The 19,183-nt window shown below is 39.6% G+C and overlaps 1 protein-coding gene across 4 annotated transcripts in view; it reads left to right on the top strand.

The window, feature by feature from the left end:
• anks1b (ankyrin repeat and sterile alpha motif domain containing 1B) overlaps window positions 1-19,183 on the top strand; it is a 271,727-nt gene that overhangs the window by 122,943 nt on the left and 129,601 nt on the right. The gene's annotated exons all lie outside the window — the stretch shown is intronic.

Here is a 19,183-nt window from a genome sequence, read left to right as displayed (position 1 = left end):
CCTTACATTTCTGAAAATCCTCCCTATCTCTCCAGTTTTTTTGAAGCCTTTTACCTTTACAAGTAGTTCATGAACTCTGAATAACTCTCAGCTGAAATATCTGATACAGTGAAGTGACATGAAAGGCTAATGATCCCTGTGGGGGAAAATGGGCATATTACAACAACAAAGAAAGGCTATGTAGGACAGAAGCTTGATTTTTAGGGTTTTACTGAACAAGCAGGCTTAATCCAAACTCATACTACTTCTCAGTATTCCCGCTCCATCTTTACTTCTTCCTTCCGGCTCCCTCAGCCCCACATGCTGTGTATTAAGTGTGTTTAAATGAGTGCTTAGCAGGGAGATGCATGCTGGCACAAACAGCGGGACATCTGACATTTACAACACAACAGACCCTCTGTCTGGTATACTGGCAGCCTGCCGGCCTGACTGGCACACCGCCTGGAGATGTTCGCACCTGGGCGAGTGTGTGCGTTTGTACTAATGCGCTGTGCATAATAGCTTAAACCTTTGAATGCGAGCATGTGGGTATACACAGTGTATTTGGTATCATCAGCTTTTTGTGTGTGACATCATCTCGAGCTTGCGTGGGAGGATTTGTGTGTGCGTGCGCGCTCGCACTGGTTTTATTGAAGAAGTAGAAGTGGAAGGAACAGAGTGTCAGAGGGAGAGAAGGACTGAGTCGTTGCTGAATAATTAACTTATCACTGCAGTGATTTTCCCAGTGCCATTGTGGATAAACAGAGTTAACATAAACACACACAAAAAAAGCATTTGCATCCCCTTAGAGGATTAATAGGGTCTAAAAAAAATAGCTGTGCTGCAGTCGCCGCCATCGTTTACATCTCAATCTTTTGTTTTTATCAATCCACGTGACATCTGCTAACATACGTGCTCACCAGTCCCCCCGGTCATCTTTCTCCCCCGTTAGATGTCTGCAGTAGTGTTTTAACCTCTGTCACTTGTCTGAGTGTTTAGTTTCCTGGTTGTCAGCTGTCACTTAAAGCTGTCAGTCAAAGTGCTAGATTTTTGTAATGAGTCATACAGAAAATCTAACCTTAAAATAAACCGCTTAAAGCACCATGTTAAAGTGAGTTTTCTTTAAACCCCCCCCCCTCAATATACTTTAAAGCCATTAATATTATTCAAATTCTTCATTGGAAAATTCATATTTGTTTGGTTTACTTATGTCAGCAGAAATGATGCTGTCAAATTCAATTGATTACAAAATATCCTGCGGAGACTAAGAACCCTGACCTTCTAATATATACAGGCAGTGTTCATATAAACATGTAAATCAGATATTTGGTAAATAAAAATTGATTCATGTGCTGTGTATTGTTTAATTTGAGGCAAATGAGTATATTAATCAGATAGATGTGTTTGATTAATTGAAATCAGATCAGGAACCTCTCACAGCCCTATCAAGCTAGTCATTTAAAAACCCATTTTACATTGTGGGCCACATACAGCCCACTTTCATCTTATGTGGGCTAGACTGGTGAAACTCCGCTTTTTGTCAGTGAAAAGATGTTGAACTAAACATTGAATCTATTAAATCTTACTATATAATATTGATATATAAATTTAATAATAGAAGATGAAGAAGCACAATTTCAACATCCTGTTTCAGTTTTTCTACATGCTGCTATAGTAAATGAAATAAATCTATAAGCATGACTCTTTAGGGTTAAATTGCAAGAGGTAAATGACTGAAATCTAAAATGAAATTGTGTTAATGGCCAGTGGGGGAGATCTTGATCAGTAGAAGAAAAAACCTGTAAAACTTAAAAATACAGTTTCTTTATATTTTCCAAAACCTTCCATAGGACCAGATTGGAATCTTTGCCAGGCTGATTCTGGTCCCTGGGCCTTATGTTTGGCACCCCTGATTCAGAGTATTTTTTGGGGGGTTTTTTTGCATTAAAGAAATGCATGAATCTATCTAAACTGGAAAAGCATCACTGACATATAAACAGTGTTTACAGTCATGTGCCAAACCAGATGTACATTTTTATCTCTGAGAAATGTGTAAGGCAACATTTACATTTTGAATTTCTGGCAAGAGTGCTCCTTTCAGCTCTTTACAGTAGCTGCTATATGCTTCATTTTTCACCAGCTAGTTACTGACTTTGTTGGTGCCAGGGTTGCTATGGTTGCGAGGTCTGCGGTTTTCTGAGTAATTGGCCCACATTTGAAGCATTTCTGCAGGTTGAACTTCTCTTGTCCATGAGTTCGTGTTGTGTATGAAAATTGCCAATATATCCTAAAAATCATAAAAGCCAAACTCCAAATCAGCATGCAGGCTTAGATAGAAAACAAACTATTTTGTGATACTCTCCAACACCAGGTGCCTGCCTTTTGGGTGTTGTATTGTATTGTTTATTATAGGTTAGTTTGATTGGCCATGGGGCTGGTTTTATCAAACAGACCTGGCAGCTCTGTTTGGTGCTGAGCAGAGAGCTCACAGGAGAGTTTTTGTTGAACACAGCTGCCTGCTGCATCCAAAAGGCTGGAAAACCAAAACAATAACCTGAAAGGTCAGTACAGCCGAGGGGAAAAGCAGTGTTGGCTGATAATTTTCTGTGAAACAGGATGGCTAGCCATTGCAAATGTAAAATACTGCAATGAAGGGTTTATGGAAGTGTTTTAAAATATTATGTTGCTGAAAAACAACACTGTTAAATTCATAGCTATACCTTAGTAAAGCCTGAGAGTGACTAAACCACCAAAGGGTTGGTGGTTTAGCAGGGGATACTTCTTTGTCCTCTGCCACCGGGTGGTATCAGGGTGAGCAAGGATGTGTCCAGGGTGGATATTGTCTCTGGACTCTGATCAGACACCTCACCACTCCAAAAACCACAGATGCTTGGTAGAAAGGTGCCGGGGAGTGATCTGTAGAGGCTTCAGGTATTGGTGTGTAGACATATACTAGTCGTAGGAGTCAAAGAGAATTTGTCATGAGAAATACAGATTTTTTTTACAACATGTGTTCAAGCTTAACTATCAGAAACCCTTCTCATCATTAATGGGAACTCGTGTAATTTTCCAGTGCCTGGAAATGTACCTCTATCCTGTTTGTCTCAATTTCTAACCAGGACGAAGACCAAAAAAATGAATAAAGTCTGAAAAAAATGTTATTAACTCTTTACCTTTTACCGTTTCATTCTACAGGGTGGGCCATTTATATGGATACACCGTAATAACATGGGAATGGTTGGTGATATTAAAGTCCTGTTTGTGGTACATTAGTATATGTGAGGGGGCAAACTCCTCAAGATGGGTGGTGACCATGGTGGCCATTTAGAAGTCGGCCATCTTGGATATAACTTTTGTTTTTTCAATAGGAAGAGGGCCATGTGACACATCAAACTTATTGGTAATGTCACAAGAAAAACAATGGTGTGCTTGGTTTCAATGTAACTTTATTAAATTGAAGCGGAGCAAAGTTACAGAGGTTCAATTAGAGACACAGCTAAGCATTTTGCAATTTCGCATAATTTTAAAAAGTTTACATTTCTTCAGTATTGAACAGCAGAAATTAGACTTTCTTGTTGTAAGTTAGTTAAAGGAAAAAAATAAAAAACAGTGGCCGACAGCGCTGTACACACAGTGGTAGACTGGTGCGTAATAAGAAAGTGGATAATGCAGAAAACAGAGATTTTTAGATGTGACACTCTTCTTGAAGTACACTGAGAGAGAAGGGGAGCTGTGCATGACGTGTCATTTTATCGTGGTGGAAGCAGAACCGCAAAAGTAAGAGGGAATTCATGACGATGTTTATGTGAAGCGAAAGGTGAAGCTTAGTTTCGATCTTCTTTTGCTGATGGTTCAGTCAGTTTTGGTTGGAGGATGATGAAACCTGCAGCGTCAGAATCTAGCGCAAAAAAAGACGTAAACATAGAAAGCTGCCATCTCACCAATTCTGATGCGTCGGCAGGTTCGCGCTCTATGTTTACGAATTTGTGCAGAATCCATGTACCTGCTCTCATTTACAGTTTTAGTCATTTGGCGGTTGTTGAAATTTTGTGAGGTTTAACCTAACCGATTTTAATCGGTAAACCCACCCCTACTTCTCATAACACATCCAGTCCATTGTGTTGGATGAAGGTTCATGAGTAGTGGAATAAAAAAAGCTGCCCTGTAGCATTACTGAGATGGATGTCTAATGTCAAAACTTGCTTGAAGTATTTCAACAGGCCCACAATTCACAGCTTCCAAAATATCCATCTGACGTGAAGTCATACCCTGAAACAAAAACAGCAAAGTAAATATGTACCTTTATTAAATGGCAGCTGAAGACATTTTATTTCCTTTTCTATGTTTGTGCAAGACTGCACGTCTTAAGCAAGCATGAAATAAAGTTTGCCTATGTTTTAATATTTGTGTGTCTATACATATTTGTGTGTCTGTACCTTGTACCTTTGTGGCCCGAGATAATGAATTTAGCACATGCGTGCTTTTTGTGCACACATGACGGCACTCACTCCCTCATTACGAAGTTTCTCCTGTTGAGAATTGTCGTCACTAGCTACAGGTTTCCGCTGACCATCTCCATGTGAACGCAGTTTGACGCCAAAGCATGTGCGGGGGTTTCCTTCGCAGCATCACCTTTTTAAAAATTAAGTTACAGAACTCATTTGAACAACAACCTTGAAAGCAAAAGAAAAGGGAGACAGGTAATGATGAAATGCAGGCAAGACAAGAGATGCTGTAGAGAGAGGTCTGGAGTGTTGCCAAGCAACACAGACTTTCTTGAGATGTCAGGCGTGGGATGTCCACCATTAACAAATCTCAGTCACCAACAGCATAGGTGCGTCAGACCGCTGCACACACACTTGCACATGTCAGCATTTCTTGACTTTCTACCAGGTTATTTCCTCTCATTTCACCATCTTTACTTCCTTCCTGTTTTTCTTCCTCCGTCTGACTTTCTTTCTCCACACTTAGTCAGACTTGCTTCTTACATTTCTCTTTCTCGAGCTCTAATTTTCTTTCTTAAGAAACAGGGCTTTACTCACAGCTGACGCAGTTTTAAGATGTGTGTTGTAAGGTGTCTTTGTGTGAGAAATGAGAGAATCTTAGCCAGCAAATATCCAGATAAGTGATATCCAGGCTCAGTTTCCAGTACAGTCCACCTTTACAGATATGTTTTAAAAAGTTGTATGAGAGCAGATGTTTTCATGATTTGCATGTTAGACACACAAACAGCATTTAGTCAAAGCCTGCTCAGACGTGATCGGTCAAAACTCGTGAGACTAAGTGCAGGATAAGCTTCTGGTCTGGTTGACTCCAGATTGTGTGCATTCATATGTAGATATCAGTTTGTAGAGGTTAGTGTTGTGCTGTCACAGATCAGACAGCCATGAGAGCCTTTGAGGGTGCTAAGGAACATCAAAGGCAAGTGTTTATGAGGGGGCAGAAATTATGTGCAGAGCTTTAAAAGCATCTAAATGAGGGAGTCGAATTTGTGTGAGTGGGTGAGTTTTCATCTTATGTTTAAAGTTTAAGATCATACCTTTTTCAGATTGTTTAATGTTTTGTAATATTTAATTATTTAAAATAAGCAAGGTTGAAGTTGCTCCGTGGAAACTGTATCTTTATCTTACGTGCAGAATTAGACATGCTTCGTTTAAATAAATAAATAAATCACACACAGCTGCTGGCCTTCTGAAGTTTTTCCTGGAAGCAAAGTGGCGGTATCATAATGTCATGCAAACAAACTGGTGATAAGATTTGATGAGTACAAATAATACTAAAGGTACTGAAAAGCAGTGACATTCTGTTATAATTTGGGGTTTTGCTCCCTTCTGATTGACAGGATTTTACCGTCAATATACTGTGAAAAGTATTCACTCACCAATCCAAGTGATTTATTTCAGGTGTTCCCATCACTTCCATCACCGTGGGTGTATAAAATCAACCATTTGTGAAGGAATGGGTCGCTCTCAGGAGCTCATTTACTTCCTTCGTGGTTCCGTGATAGGATGCCACCTGTGCAACAAGTCCAGTCATGAAATTTTTATTATTAAATATTCCACAGTCCACTGTTAGTGGTGTTATAGCAGAAGTGATAGGAAGTGGCAGTAACTCAACCCCAAATTTCTCGCCCACTGCCAACCATTTGGGGAAGAGAAATTTTTCCGCTCATAACCATTGGTCATATTCCATCCAACAGGGCGGATGACTCAAAGAATGTGCGCGTGATGAGAAAACCAAGGTGCTTGGTCATTTTGGAGGCCTACTTAGGTAAATTGCATCTCTCTGGTCTTATTCACATTCAGACAAAGATGACTCCACCCACGCCATTATGCTCCTCCTCTTGCTCATCACTAATACAAGTTTTTTTCTTGGTGGCATTACCTGGAGTCTTTTAATAAGGACTTCGGGCAGCATGAGTTGATGTGACTACAAAGTCAAAACAGGAGAATCTTTCCTAAGTGTTCAGTAACCAGTCGCAGTAGATGGCCACCCCTCCCTGATCCTGGTTCTGCATGAGGTTTCTTCCTGTTAAAAGGGTGTTTTTTCTTCCCACTGTCGCTGAATTGCTTGCCATAGGGGGCCATATGATTGTTGGGGTTTTTTGTTGTCGCTTTCTTTGTATTATTTTAGGGTCTTGACCTTACAATATCAAGCAACTGTTGTTGGGAGTTTGTGCTATATAAATAAAATTGAATTGAACTGAATGGAAAAAAATTGAATTAATCTTGCATTTATACCATTGTAATAAATCAAACTGTTAATATGTAGCCATTCTGCATATGCTAGTAGTATAATTATCTTCCACTCACATAAACCTTGTAGTCATAACTGCTCGGGAAAGGAAACATCAATTTCCTGAAAGAAAATGAGCGTGCCAGTTATGAGACAAAAATACATAACTGAAAATAGTCAGCAGCTATTTGGATGATGTGTTTAATTATTTTAGTAGGATTTCTTTTTTCAGCTCCAGCTTTTCAGATTTGAAGTTTGATGTCTAATAGAACCTTTGGGAAAATTTAATTATCTCATTTTGGACTTGTAAAATTAAATTAAAAGTCAGTAATAGCTCCAGGAAAATGTGGTGGCTATTTTCTTGATATTTACTATAGACAAAATTAATTCATCAAGAAAATAATTAGCAGACTAAATGATCAAGCAAATAATTACTTCTTGCAGTCCGTATCTGAGACGTCTAAAACTCTGCAGTGCCTGCAAATTTGTGCGCGTGTGTTTGAGGATTGTATGAATTGAGACAAAGATGTGAACAAAAGTGTTTTAAATTTTTGCTCTGAGTGAATAGCGGATGATGCTGTTTGCTCTGTGGATTTTAATCCTGTTCTTCCAGTTAATTATCATTCATTTAATTTGCTGAAAACAGAAATTCTGTCATTCAAAACATTGAATTAGACTAATTGATTATTATTATGTTCTCTTTTAATTTGATTTGATTTTGCTTTCATTTCCCACTCTCGCTCCCGTCTCTCTATGGGACGTGATGCAGCTCTGTGCTTACACTAGGTGCCTGTTAATGGCGTTATGCCCCTCTAGACTGCAGCTATAGGCTGTCAAAATAACTCACAAGACACATATAGGTGCTGTCATATTTCACCTGAAATAGACTGGCACAAACCTAAAATGCCCTTGACTCCATGAAGATGTGCAGTGGATGCGTGCACTTGTTTGTGTGTAGTTTTACATCCCGTCGGAGCATCACACATCTCACTATTCTTGAGGTAAACAGGAAAAGGCAGAGAAAGCTGCCGAGAGGGGAATAGAAGCTCAAAGAAAAGCCACCAGCAGGAATTTTTTTTTTTTACTGCAGTGTTGGTTTTATAATACGGTGCACCACAGCAACCCTTCCTGTAGTGTTGATGCCCTTGAGCAAGGCATTGAAAACACAGTACGCTTATGCAGAGACTGTTAAATGTGTGCATATTATGTTGTGTTCCAGTTCAAATGAGCTTGCGTTAAAGAGATTAAGCCACAATCCTACACACAGGTGACAGAGCGAGATAAGGGTAAATTTGCTTTCTGTGTTCTTGTTTACAAAGGAATTAAAGATGTGGTTAGAAGGCTTTACAGGCAAATAAGATGACTGATCGTACCGAGTTCATATTTAAACAAACATCATTTGTATCCGTGTATTTGTGTAACATATTGATGGAAATTATTTTCATACGAAACACTGTTGTGGCCCCACATGACGCGATGGCTAATGATGTTGGCAGGAAACGTCTGTCTCTGTTATTTTGCCTCTGGCAGCACAGTTATGCAAAAACCTATGATAATAGGTATTTGTCATTTTGAGCGATTTACACTCAGCTAAAAAAAGGGGAATGAACTTTGTCGAGAGATGTGAGGCAGTTGCAGATGATGCTTCATCATGTTTAGCTTGGTCTAATCTCGGGAGATTATGAGTTTCTGGAAAAGAAGTGCTCTCTGTTAAAGGAATTTCTTGATTTTTACATCAATATATTTATATGAGGTTGCAGTTGCTTAGTGTACCATCATACCAAACCCAGCATGCTGATTTTAAATGGATATAGTGTTTGCTAATTCAGTCTGAATACAAAGATTTAGTGTTTGACAGCTATATCCTCACCAGTATAGCTGCCAAGTAGTGAAGCCAGTGCCAAGGAGCCACTGGCTCCACCACTTTGTGCCCCTGTCTTGCATCATTTTAGGTCTGCACTGAAAATCATTCTTGTGCACTAAAATAAATTAAGTGTAATAAGGCAAACATCAAGCTGATAGGCAGTATAAAAGATGGACATAGGTACTGTGATAACACCCACTGGTGAATGAAATCCTGTTTTGTACGGTGGAAGTGACTGTAAACTGACTGTGAAACCACACACTTATTAACTGACATTTTGTTAGTCCAACTTCATTAGACAATGAACGTATCCTTGGATTATCCTCCTTTCAGGAAATCTACAAAATAGACTTTGGCTATGTCCACACGTACACGGGTATTTTTGAAAACGGAGATTTTCCGTTTTTGCTTTTAAAAAAAAATCCTGTCCACACGTAAACGCAAAAACGAAGGAAAATGCTGCTAGGAACATGCCAAAGCAACAGGTGGCGATATATTCCTAACCGTGTAGAAATGTTGGCCAATCAGAAATCTAGAAGCCTGGGCGGGAAAGAGTAAACAAAGATAGATCTGCGCATAGAAACAGAACTTAGTCCTGTGTGGAGGGACAGTAACTGTGTGTGTATATGTAAGCATTTAAACACTGCAGAGAGTAACAGTATTTTGTGTAAGTCCGCCATTGTAGAAATTCATTTCACCGAAACAATAACGTGGCGCACAGTGTGACGTCAAAAAATGCGCACACCTTTGACGCTGCGTTTTCTCCGTTTTCATTGTCCACATGTAAATGCAAAAACTGGGTTTTCAAAAATATCCACCCTGGCAGGTGTTTTTAAAAATCTCAGTTTTCAGTGACCGAAAATGCCGTTTACGTGTGGACGAAAGGCGCAAACGCATAGAAAAATCTGCGTTTTCAAAAATACCCGGGTACGTGTGGACGTAGCCTTCAGTATGACTCGAAATGAGTGACTGAGCTCATAAACTGATCAGGAAAAGTGTTCATAGAGGTCAAGTCCAATGGCCCTTCTTTTTGGAGGGATGTTTTTTCCGTGGCTCTTCATAAGGCTGGTTAGTGGTCTCCAACCACTGCGGTAACCTCAGTCATGGTGGCCTGTGCTTGAAGAAAACAGTTTTCACTCAGCCATAAAAACATATTACACACAAACATAACAATCAAAAAGCAAACACTGCAAGAATGATAACAATACTGCTAGCGTGACAACTTCAACATTAACATTCCCATGAGTCCCTGCAAAAACCAGCCATAGTCTGCATGGTTGGCTCACTTGGGGCTGACATATACATTGCCTTTAATTCTGTTTTTTCAGCAGTTTTAAATGTTTGTAATATTGGCCAGTGATTGTTCATGCATCATTAACAAACACAAGATCAGACTTTTAAATCAACTACTACATTAACCTCCTAGGACCTAGGGTGCACATATGTGGACATCACATTTTGGGTTGTCTTGACCAAAATACTAAATTTTGCTCTACAAGGGCCTGATTTCCACTTACGAGGACATTATACTGCCACTGTTCTATCGAAATGTAAAAATGTGGATCTCATTTTTCTCAGAAACAAAAATCAGGGGGAAAAAAAATCACATAATTCTTTGTTTTTACATTCATCAGGTCTCAAACAGCCCAAATAGCAAAGACAACTTGAAAATGCATGCCATAAAAGAGTTCAGGTCTTAGGAGGTTAAAGATTGTTTTGTTTTTTTTAATCTGTTCATATTTAAACAGCTTTGAAAACAGCCCATAAAAACAATGGAAATCAGCTTTCAGTTTTTGCTTCTGGTTTATCAGTAAGGTTGTGTAAATGCAGCCATGGGAAATAAAATAATAACTGGGAAGTTAATTTCAGCTCCAAACTAAATGTGCTTCCTGCTGCAAACTTTTTTTCTCCCACCGTTACGCAACGCACACTCACCTTAGCAGCCTTTTGTTGCTTCAGAACTTCCTCCAAAGTTGAGGGACCTGCAGTTAAATGCAGTAAAAGTTTGGTCACACAGCAGTGGCTCTCTCTCTGCAGTCTCTTGCTCCAGCTGGTTGCCGTGTCTGTGGGATTAAGCGTGGAGCCGAGGGAAGCCGCAGTTAGAGCTTTGCTCAATACAGTAGCCATCATGGGGAATGTGAAGGGTGTAATTTTCTGTGGAGTGAGTGTCGGTGTCCCATGGGTGGCTCAGCTAGCTGATTTTTGAGGGATTAGCCAGCCATGGAGGGAAATCCAATTCTGCAAGGCAGTCCTTGCTCGCTGATCGGACCAACCTGCACCTCTGACTTTTTCCTTTCCTTTTCTTCTATTTTCCAGTTTCAGATTTACTTCACTCTGTCCTTTAATTCTCAATCAAATACTCCCTATACCTTACCTATTTTTGTGATTACCCGAGATCAAACAGTAATCTGGTCGTTAAGTGATGACGTGACGAATCCTACTTCCGGGCCTAAGGTAGTCTGCGTTTAATATGGCTTTTGTGTTGTTAACATGTTTAATGTTTTGTATTTTCTTCTATTTAATCTCAAAAAGCTCCTAAAACAGTCAGTGATCACTGTTGACCTCCCTCGGGTTTTATTACCGCTAATCATTTATTTAAGCTCAGTTTTTAAAACCTTAGGATGTAACTACAGCCCAGCCCATGCAGCAGTATATGAATGATTAACCTCGTATTGTGGATGGATTATCTCAGTTGTTCTCCTGGCTGAAGTTTGGTCCTTTTACAGCATCCAGCATCCAGCAAAGTTAGCTTGTTTATATTATGCTAACATAGCTGTGTCGCTAGCGGTCACGTAGCACATCATTATATACCAGCTAGCCAAACTTCAGTAACCCTACAAACGTCACTGCTGTTTAGTTTTCTGTTGTCATTTATGTTGGAAGTGATAACAGAGCTGTATGTTTTAATTTGTTTCCAAAACCCCGCAGTCAGGACATGCTATATTGTATTTAGATAGAAGCTAGCGAGCTAACTTCCTACTAACTTCTAACTCTGTTAAATGTCATAAATTCCGTTTTCATGGATGCCTGGATGTTAAACTGAATTGTTACACGTGGTAGAGCAGAACGCTGATCATTTTATTAAAGATGAAAGACTTTAGACAATTTTTCAACTCTCAGTAATGCCATAGTAATCGTTTGATATATGGACCTGCAGCGGAGTTTAGGCCCAGACACGGCTAGTGACGTCAGACTTAACGACCGGATAGAAATTTTAGAGATGTACTTAATTGCTTTCTTGTAGAATTGTATGGGAAACAAATCCCCCAAATCATAACCCACAACAGAACACATAGATGGAGATAAAGTTTTGACAGAATGGATACAATTGTGCCTGTGCAATGATTAAAAAAAATAAAAATACAGCTTTCTTACAGCATTCTGCAGGTTGCCAGATGGGATTTTGGTCAATGTTTGATTATCAAGAAAGACGAACATACCCATTCAGTTTTGAACTGCCTTAATCTTTCTTCACGTTCTGTCTCTTTTCTTTATTGTTATCCTCTACTGACCGCACCCCTCTCATCGAGGCCCTCAGAGCGTCCTTTGTCCTTTCTTGTGTTCACCCCTCCTCTTTCTTTCTAATCAAATAGTCTCCATGAGGAAATGCCAGCAAATTATAGCGTCTATTCATATCTGATGGCCTGTGAACTCTGTGTACAGTGTGTGGGGTGGTGGATTGGCTGTTGGGTGGTACAGCGCTGGGTTTAACTGAAAAACAGAGATTCGGGATTTAAGTTCCTCGGATGTAACAGAAGCAACAGCACATTTCCTGGTTGGGTTATCAGGCCTGTGCACATGCAAACAGGCACGCACACACAAATGCTATACATAACGAGAGTAAACTCAATCAGAGAAAAACACACAAAATATGCATGAAAGCTCTGACATGATCACACACGCATAAAACCCCCCCCACCAAACTGTATCTGCAGCAGACAGACACGTACAAATGCTGCACTGCATTATTACACAGATATAATCAGAAACAATCTTCTGGCCACATGTGGAGGCACATAGACACACACACACCCAAAATGCACACTGTCAGACGTTTAATCTGGCCTGGCAGTTGGATGGGAGCTGCATACGACCTGCTAATTAGTGGCCAGAGGAGGCCTCTGTTTGTCTGCTCTCTTCCTGTTCAGCTCAGACACAAGTTTCTCTGTCCTATCTCTTCCCTTTAAGATAGAGAGCAAGAGAGAGAGAGGGAGGGATATGAATGAAGACCGAGTGTGTCTGTTTGTTGGAGGCACAGCACACACTTCTCTGCGTGAAGCCTTTTTGACAACATTTTAAAGCTTTTTGACCCCCCCATCACCTCCAGGGCCAAGCGGGAGGATACCATCAGAATATCAAGGTAGCTAAACCTGTTGTCACCCTGCCGGATTAATTTCATCTCCACATTCAGGTGCTCCTAGGCTTCTGTCGAAAGATTTCTCAGCACCGGCTGTCCTGTTTGAGATAGGTGGGACATGCGCTGTAGAGAGACTTGCTCAAACTTTAAGTTTGTTGCTCTCTTCAGTGAAGCCGGATCGCTTGCTTTCTTGTCTCCCTTTGGCTTACTTTAGTGTAGAAAAAACAAGCACGTTGTCTGAGTTGCCTCCCATTTCTGTGCATTTTTCCTCTGTGTGCGTGAGGAAATCCTTTCTCCTAACTTACCGCACTCCCACTTCCTCTGCTTCCGTTCCTGAGCACAAAGTCATTTTCCTCTTCCCGCTCTGTCTCTCTGTCTCGTGCTCATCTCCTCGGGATTCGCTGACACAAACTCCAAAGTAAGTGTTGAGTAGGATCCTGGCGTCCTTTTGATCTACCTGTGTTTTCCTCTCCCTTCTCTTTTCGCTGTCTGTTTCTAGTCTTATCCAAAGCTGTGGTTTTTATTACACCTGTCAGATTTGACCTCCTTTCTTTTGCCTTGTTTCTGCCAAAGCAGCCAGGGTGGACGCTGGAGATTTAACAGGAATAATAAAAGGTGATGTAGAAGTGAAAGAGGTAAATGTAGCTATACCTGGTAGCAAAGGGTATAGCACAAGTTACAGCACAAAAATAGGTCTTTTTCAATACAATTATTGATTATTTATACCTGTATTCATTTAAGGAATAAATGTAGTTAAAGTTCTAACTATTGCTATTCTTTCAGTCTTCACCATCACTGCTTTTCATTTTGTTTTTTCTTCCCTTCAGATGCTAGTGGGGCAAAGCTTTCATTATTTCTTTCTGGAGATTTTGTCATATGCTTTTCTTCAGTGCATCTATTAATCAGTATGACTCCGCTCGTAGCGTTTCAAAAGCTCTGGAACACAGAATGACATCCTCGTTGTTCCTGTGAACAAAGGAGACAGTAGCTGAGATTATTCTTAACTTTTCCCACCAAAATTTATCATCCGAGTCATTTATTTTCAGATCACAACTGAATTTCCTATGAGCTCTGACACTTTCTTTTACAAAGACAATGGTTCCACTTGTCTCTGTTTCGTTTTGGACCTCTGTTCACTTCCAGTGAACAGTAACTCGGAAAGCTTTATCTTCGTTCGCTCTAAAGTACTGCCCCCTCCCAGCTTCGCGCTTTGGAGCAATCTCATGCCTTTCCTGGCAAATCTGACCCACCGAAAAACCCCTTTGGTATGATTACATTCCTACTAATAGTAATAATAATGCTTCAATTTTCAAAACATAGATCCAAAATGCTTTGCAGAGTAAATTGAAATGCCACTGATTTGAAAATCAAGAATCAAAAAGAAAATTAAACACAGTTAAAACAAAAACAAGTAAGAGCAGAATAAGACTCGGACAAACAGGGTAAATAATATGGCAGTGAGGTCAATATAATACAAATAAATGAATAAGAAAACAATCCTTATAGAAAAACAACAACCAAGAACAACTTTACGTAAAAATGCGTTTTGAGGTATGACTAATGGTCCAATGTTGATCGTTCCTTGCTGAGATGATTTTTATGGCTGCTCGAGCTCATCCATGGAGATGCTACATTTTATTACACCAACTTTGCATGTGCCTGATTTTCCAGAGTTTAAACATGTGTGACAGTGATGACTACTCCACCTAGGTGTCTCCAGCAGCCATGGCTTTATAAGAAGACGCAAAGTCTGCTCTCCCCAGTTCTTCTTGTAAAGACATCCACAGTTGCAGGGCTCTAACAGAAAGTGCCCAAATTCTTTTTGTAATGATGAATTACATCATTACATCAAAAGCTATGGGAACAGCTAAGAGGGCCTGCAATCGAGAATGCAAGCAGAAGAATTCCTGATGTTTGAGGACAAATTTTCCCCTTAAATTTAAATCCGTAAGTTGTAAGTTTACTAGCTGTCAGTGAAACAACATATACCTCATATTCACATAACAGTAAAAAATTATCTTTATCTATAATTCTCTATATGATTCAACAGAAGCATATGTTAAACTTCTGCCTTATGTGATTGTAAATATACTTCAATTCAATTCAATTTTATTTATACACCCTACAATAATACATACAGAGAAAACCCCAACAATCAAATAATCCTCTATGAGCAAGCATTTTGGCGACAGTGGGAAGGAAAAACTCCCTTTTAATAGGAAGGAACCTCCAGCAGAACCAGGCTCAGGGAGGGGCGGCCATCTGCCGTGACCGGTACTTACATGTAAAGCCAGGGTTGTTGCTACACACAGTGCTAGATGGGCGCAGCTCCCCATTATTCAAATTCCAGTTATTTCTTTATTTATTTTGTAATGCAAAAAAGTCAGTTAAATTTATTTAAACATTAAATTGTGCCATCTACTTTTCAGCAGCTGCCTCCTTGACCGACTGACTAGTCACTTCAATGCTAGTATACCTCAATTCTGATGGTTTTTGTTTGTATTATTGCATGTTCTTGTTGCCTATTTTTCTGCTTCTTTAAAGAAAAAGTCAACTCTTTTTTTCCCCATTTACCATCAATCTAAACGAATCCACTGCAAAAGGTAGAGCCTCTTAAAAAAAATTAAAAAGTAAGATTTTACTGGACCCCAGAAGATCAATACTGAGGCAGTAAAAGTGTGACGGCGATGCTGAAAGTCAGGTTTGTCAGGAGAAACACTACACTGATTTGTGGCACAAATCTGGGAGAGTAGGCAGCTCTTCAGAAAACATGGCAAATCTTTCCAAGTTAAAGCAGTGGATCAGCTTTATAACAGAAAGTGACAGCTTTAATGGGAATCTCAGTTGTGATTTGAAAACAAACAATGAGTAAAAAAAATGAATCATTTCAGCCATATTCTCATTTGGATCATGAATAAATGGGTTGTGTGAATTAGCCAAGTCTGGAAATAAATCCAGTGACAGCTCTCATACAGTCATGACAATGCATATGCTGGTGATGGGCACCAATCACAAGGAAGGTGAGATTAAACATAACATATCTCAAATAAATAAATAAATTGCATTCATCTACCAAACTTCCATTTTCATATTATAGCCCGGGATGAGGGGTACCACTGATTGTTGCTGTGAAGTAATCAACCTGATTGCTGTAAACATACATGCGGTGACATAAATGAGGCCCCAGGTTGTAAATCAATGTATACATGCAGAAAGGCAGTAATCAGGTTGTGCTTTTAGAAGCTATTGCAGTAATAATGACAAGTTTTGCTTCCTGATTTTTACTCATGACTGTGTAGTGACAAAAATGAGTTTTACAATAGATAAAAAGTGGAATCCTCCATAAACGTTTAGAGGCTACTTTTTAAAACAGTTCTCAGCCCTGTTCTGAATGCAATTATTTTCAATGGGAGAATATGTTACTGTTATGTTTTCTATGAAACAAGCTTTTATTTCTATCACAAAAACCAAAAACACCTTTATACTTCTATAGCTGTAGCAATCTGAATTGATCCAATAACCTTTGAGACGTATCAGAAAAAAATTAAAGTGTCAGCTCTACTGTGAAGCTGATAAAGGTTTGGGGTATAGAGGTGTGTAAACCCATATGTGGTTATGGTTTGGTACAGTCTTAAAATCAATGTGAACATGATTTGTTGCACCTTTAATGGTCAAAATAATCTTTATGTCTCAGAAATGGCTCTTCATGGCTGCACTAGAGTGCTCTCAACCTTTCCTTCAGCTCTGTGAGGGAAATCTCTAGCTAACCAGGCTGTCACGTCAAATCTGTCAGCCGAGACGGGGCCACCTGTGGACTGAAGGCGCATAAGTCTGACTGGGTCTGACTGGATTAGTGGTAATGGCGGCCTAATCGAGTGCTGATGGAGATGGAAAAGGGGGAGAAAAAACAAGGGACTTTGAGTTTATGTGCCTTTTAATGAAGTGGGGTGTGAAATAAATCCCAGACTGAGTGCAGAAGGTGTGAGCGAGAGAAATCATCAAAGGACTGATTGCTCTGTAAGCTAGAATGATTAATCAGTTTTGAGTGTGCTCAGTGTGTGATTGATGGCCTGGTGCAGTGTGGGTAATGTAGTAGCAGATGCTGACAAGAAGAGTAATGGCTGTTGAATTAGAAAATAGATTAGGAGAAGAGGAACGGAAAGATGAAGTCATTGGGTTTAGAAATATGTATGAAGCAATGGTGAGAACAGGGGCAGCCACACACAGTGAAGCGTTCACCACTGATCCCATTAGTAAGAGTACAACTTGGGGAAGGTTGCCAAGTGACACTTCAGAAATGATGATGGAGTCTAAGGGAAAGGACAGACATCCAGAGGCTGAGTCGCTGGAAAGAAATGTTTTGTCTTTTTGGCTGAAATGACTCTCGCCCCTGTAACCTTTTCCCCTGCTTCACATCACTCTCTCTTGTTTTTCATTCTTTCTTGGTACACATCTGCCTCACAGATAATGGACCTTTTGGGCTTCAGCTCCCTATCTGAGCCCTTTGGGGCTCAACCTTTTCACCAGCGCCGCAACAAAGTGCAATCTGAAATTTTCCTGAAATACCCAGAGAGCAAGGCTGTTATATAAAGGTCCCACAGAAACATTTCCTTATTTATGATTCTAAATTATTCAAATGAGAGCTGATTTTCAAAATGCTGCAAGCCCCATTTTGCTAAAAATCAATGATCTGTCTCATTTAATATGCAAATGACATTTTAGGCATTCTGCAGTCTTTTTAGTCAGAATGAATTACAATAAGGCTCACAAATGTGTCCAACAGCACTTATTGAGAGAATTGAATGAAGGGTATACTGTAATTTCTATTAAGGGGCGGATAAGAAATAATCAAGAAGAACCTTTTAAGTTTATTGTGCAAGTTTGGATTTCTAACCTTTTATTTTGGGGAAATGGGAAAAGAAAATCCAACCTGGCTCTGTTAACGGACTAAAGAGAAACCTAAAGAGAAACCTAAAGAGAGAAAGTAGAGGCAAACAAGTTCATGTGTTTGATTAGGATAGAAGTTAAATTTGTGAATGGTAATAAGAACTCCCCTATTCCTTAGACCTAAACTAGTTGTCCCTTAAATAAGTTAAAAATGTTACAATGACAAAAGTTTAATGTTTGCAAATACCCTTAAGCCACTTGAGCCTTGAGCCACCTTTAGCAATAGCAACTTGAACTTATCTCTCACATCATTGTGAAGGTATTTTGGTCCACTCTTCTTTACAGCATTGTTTCAGTTCATTGAGGTTTGTGGGCATTCATTTAAGCACAGTTCCCGTCACAGCATCTCAATGAAGTTGAGGTCGTAAGTTTAACTTTGCCATTGCAATTTGTGCTGTGCTTGGGATCTCTATCCTGCTGCATGACCAAGCTTTGGCTTTTAAACAGATGGCCTCACATTTGACATTAGAATACTTTGGTATATAGCGGACTTGAAACAAGCCCATGTCCTCCTCTATTAACCTTCGTTATTTTGCAGTATAGTTTTTTGTTGTTGGTTTTTCGCTGTTTTTACTAATATGCTCATATTTGTTTTTACTATATACGGTGCTGGGCATTATGGCCAAACATTATGGACATTACTCCAAAAATAGTAGGTAGTTTGTTGCCGTGCTGTCTTCAGCTTTTACTCCTCTCTTCTGTGGAACCAGCTCCCAGTTTGAATTTGGGAGAAAAAAAACCCCTCTCTATTTTTAAGATTAGGCTTAAAACATTTCCTTTTGATAAAGCTTATAGTCAGGGCTGGGTCAGGTGACCCTAAACCCAATAGACCTTGGCTGCTGGGGGCTGCCCATAATGCTGTCTTTACACACTTTTGCAGTTTCTTAGAGCATTGTCTGACCTTGGGGTGACTTTGCTGATATGTTCACTCCTGGGAAGATTGTGGCATTATGTTAACACACACCTGCTGACTATGGTTGCTGCTTGCACTCTTAATTCCTGTGAAAGCAGTTAAGGATGTATCTTGTTTTTGGAAACGTTCTTTTTCACACAACTTTTTTGTCTTTGTTATGAAGTTTTGCTGATTTTGTTTCTCACACTTGAAACCTCAGCTGGGTAAGGGGTAAACCCTTGCATTAGGTGCATCTTGAAAACCTTGCCTATCAAGATAATCATTTACTTCGCTGCTATTTTTACCCTGCAAATAATTGGATTTTGATTTATTTATTAATTTAATTTGCATTTCAAACAGAAAAACTAACAATTAAAACTTTCCAGGTTAATTCTGCCTTTTTTACCTT

The sequence above is a fragment of the Neolamprologus brichardi genome, chromosome 17, assembly GCF_056152115.1.
Source record: "Neolamprologus brichardi isolate AB-2024 chromosome 17, ASM5615211v1, whole genome shotgun sequence".
Lineage (NCBI taxonomy): Eukaryota > Metazoa > Chordata > Actinopteri > Cichliformes > Cichlidae > Neolamprologus > Neolamprologus brichardi.
Note: the sequence above shows the minus strand (reverse complement) of the source record. Positions and strands in the feature narration are given on the sequence as shown.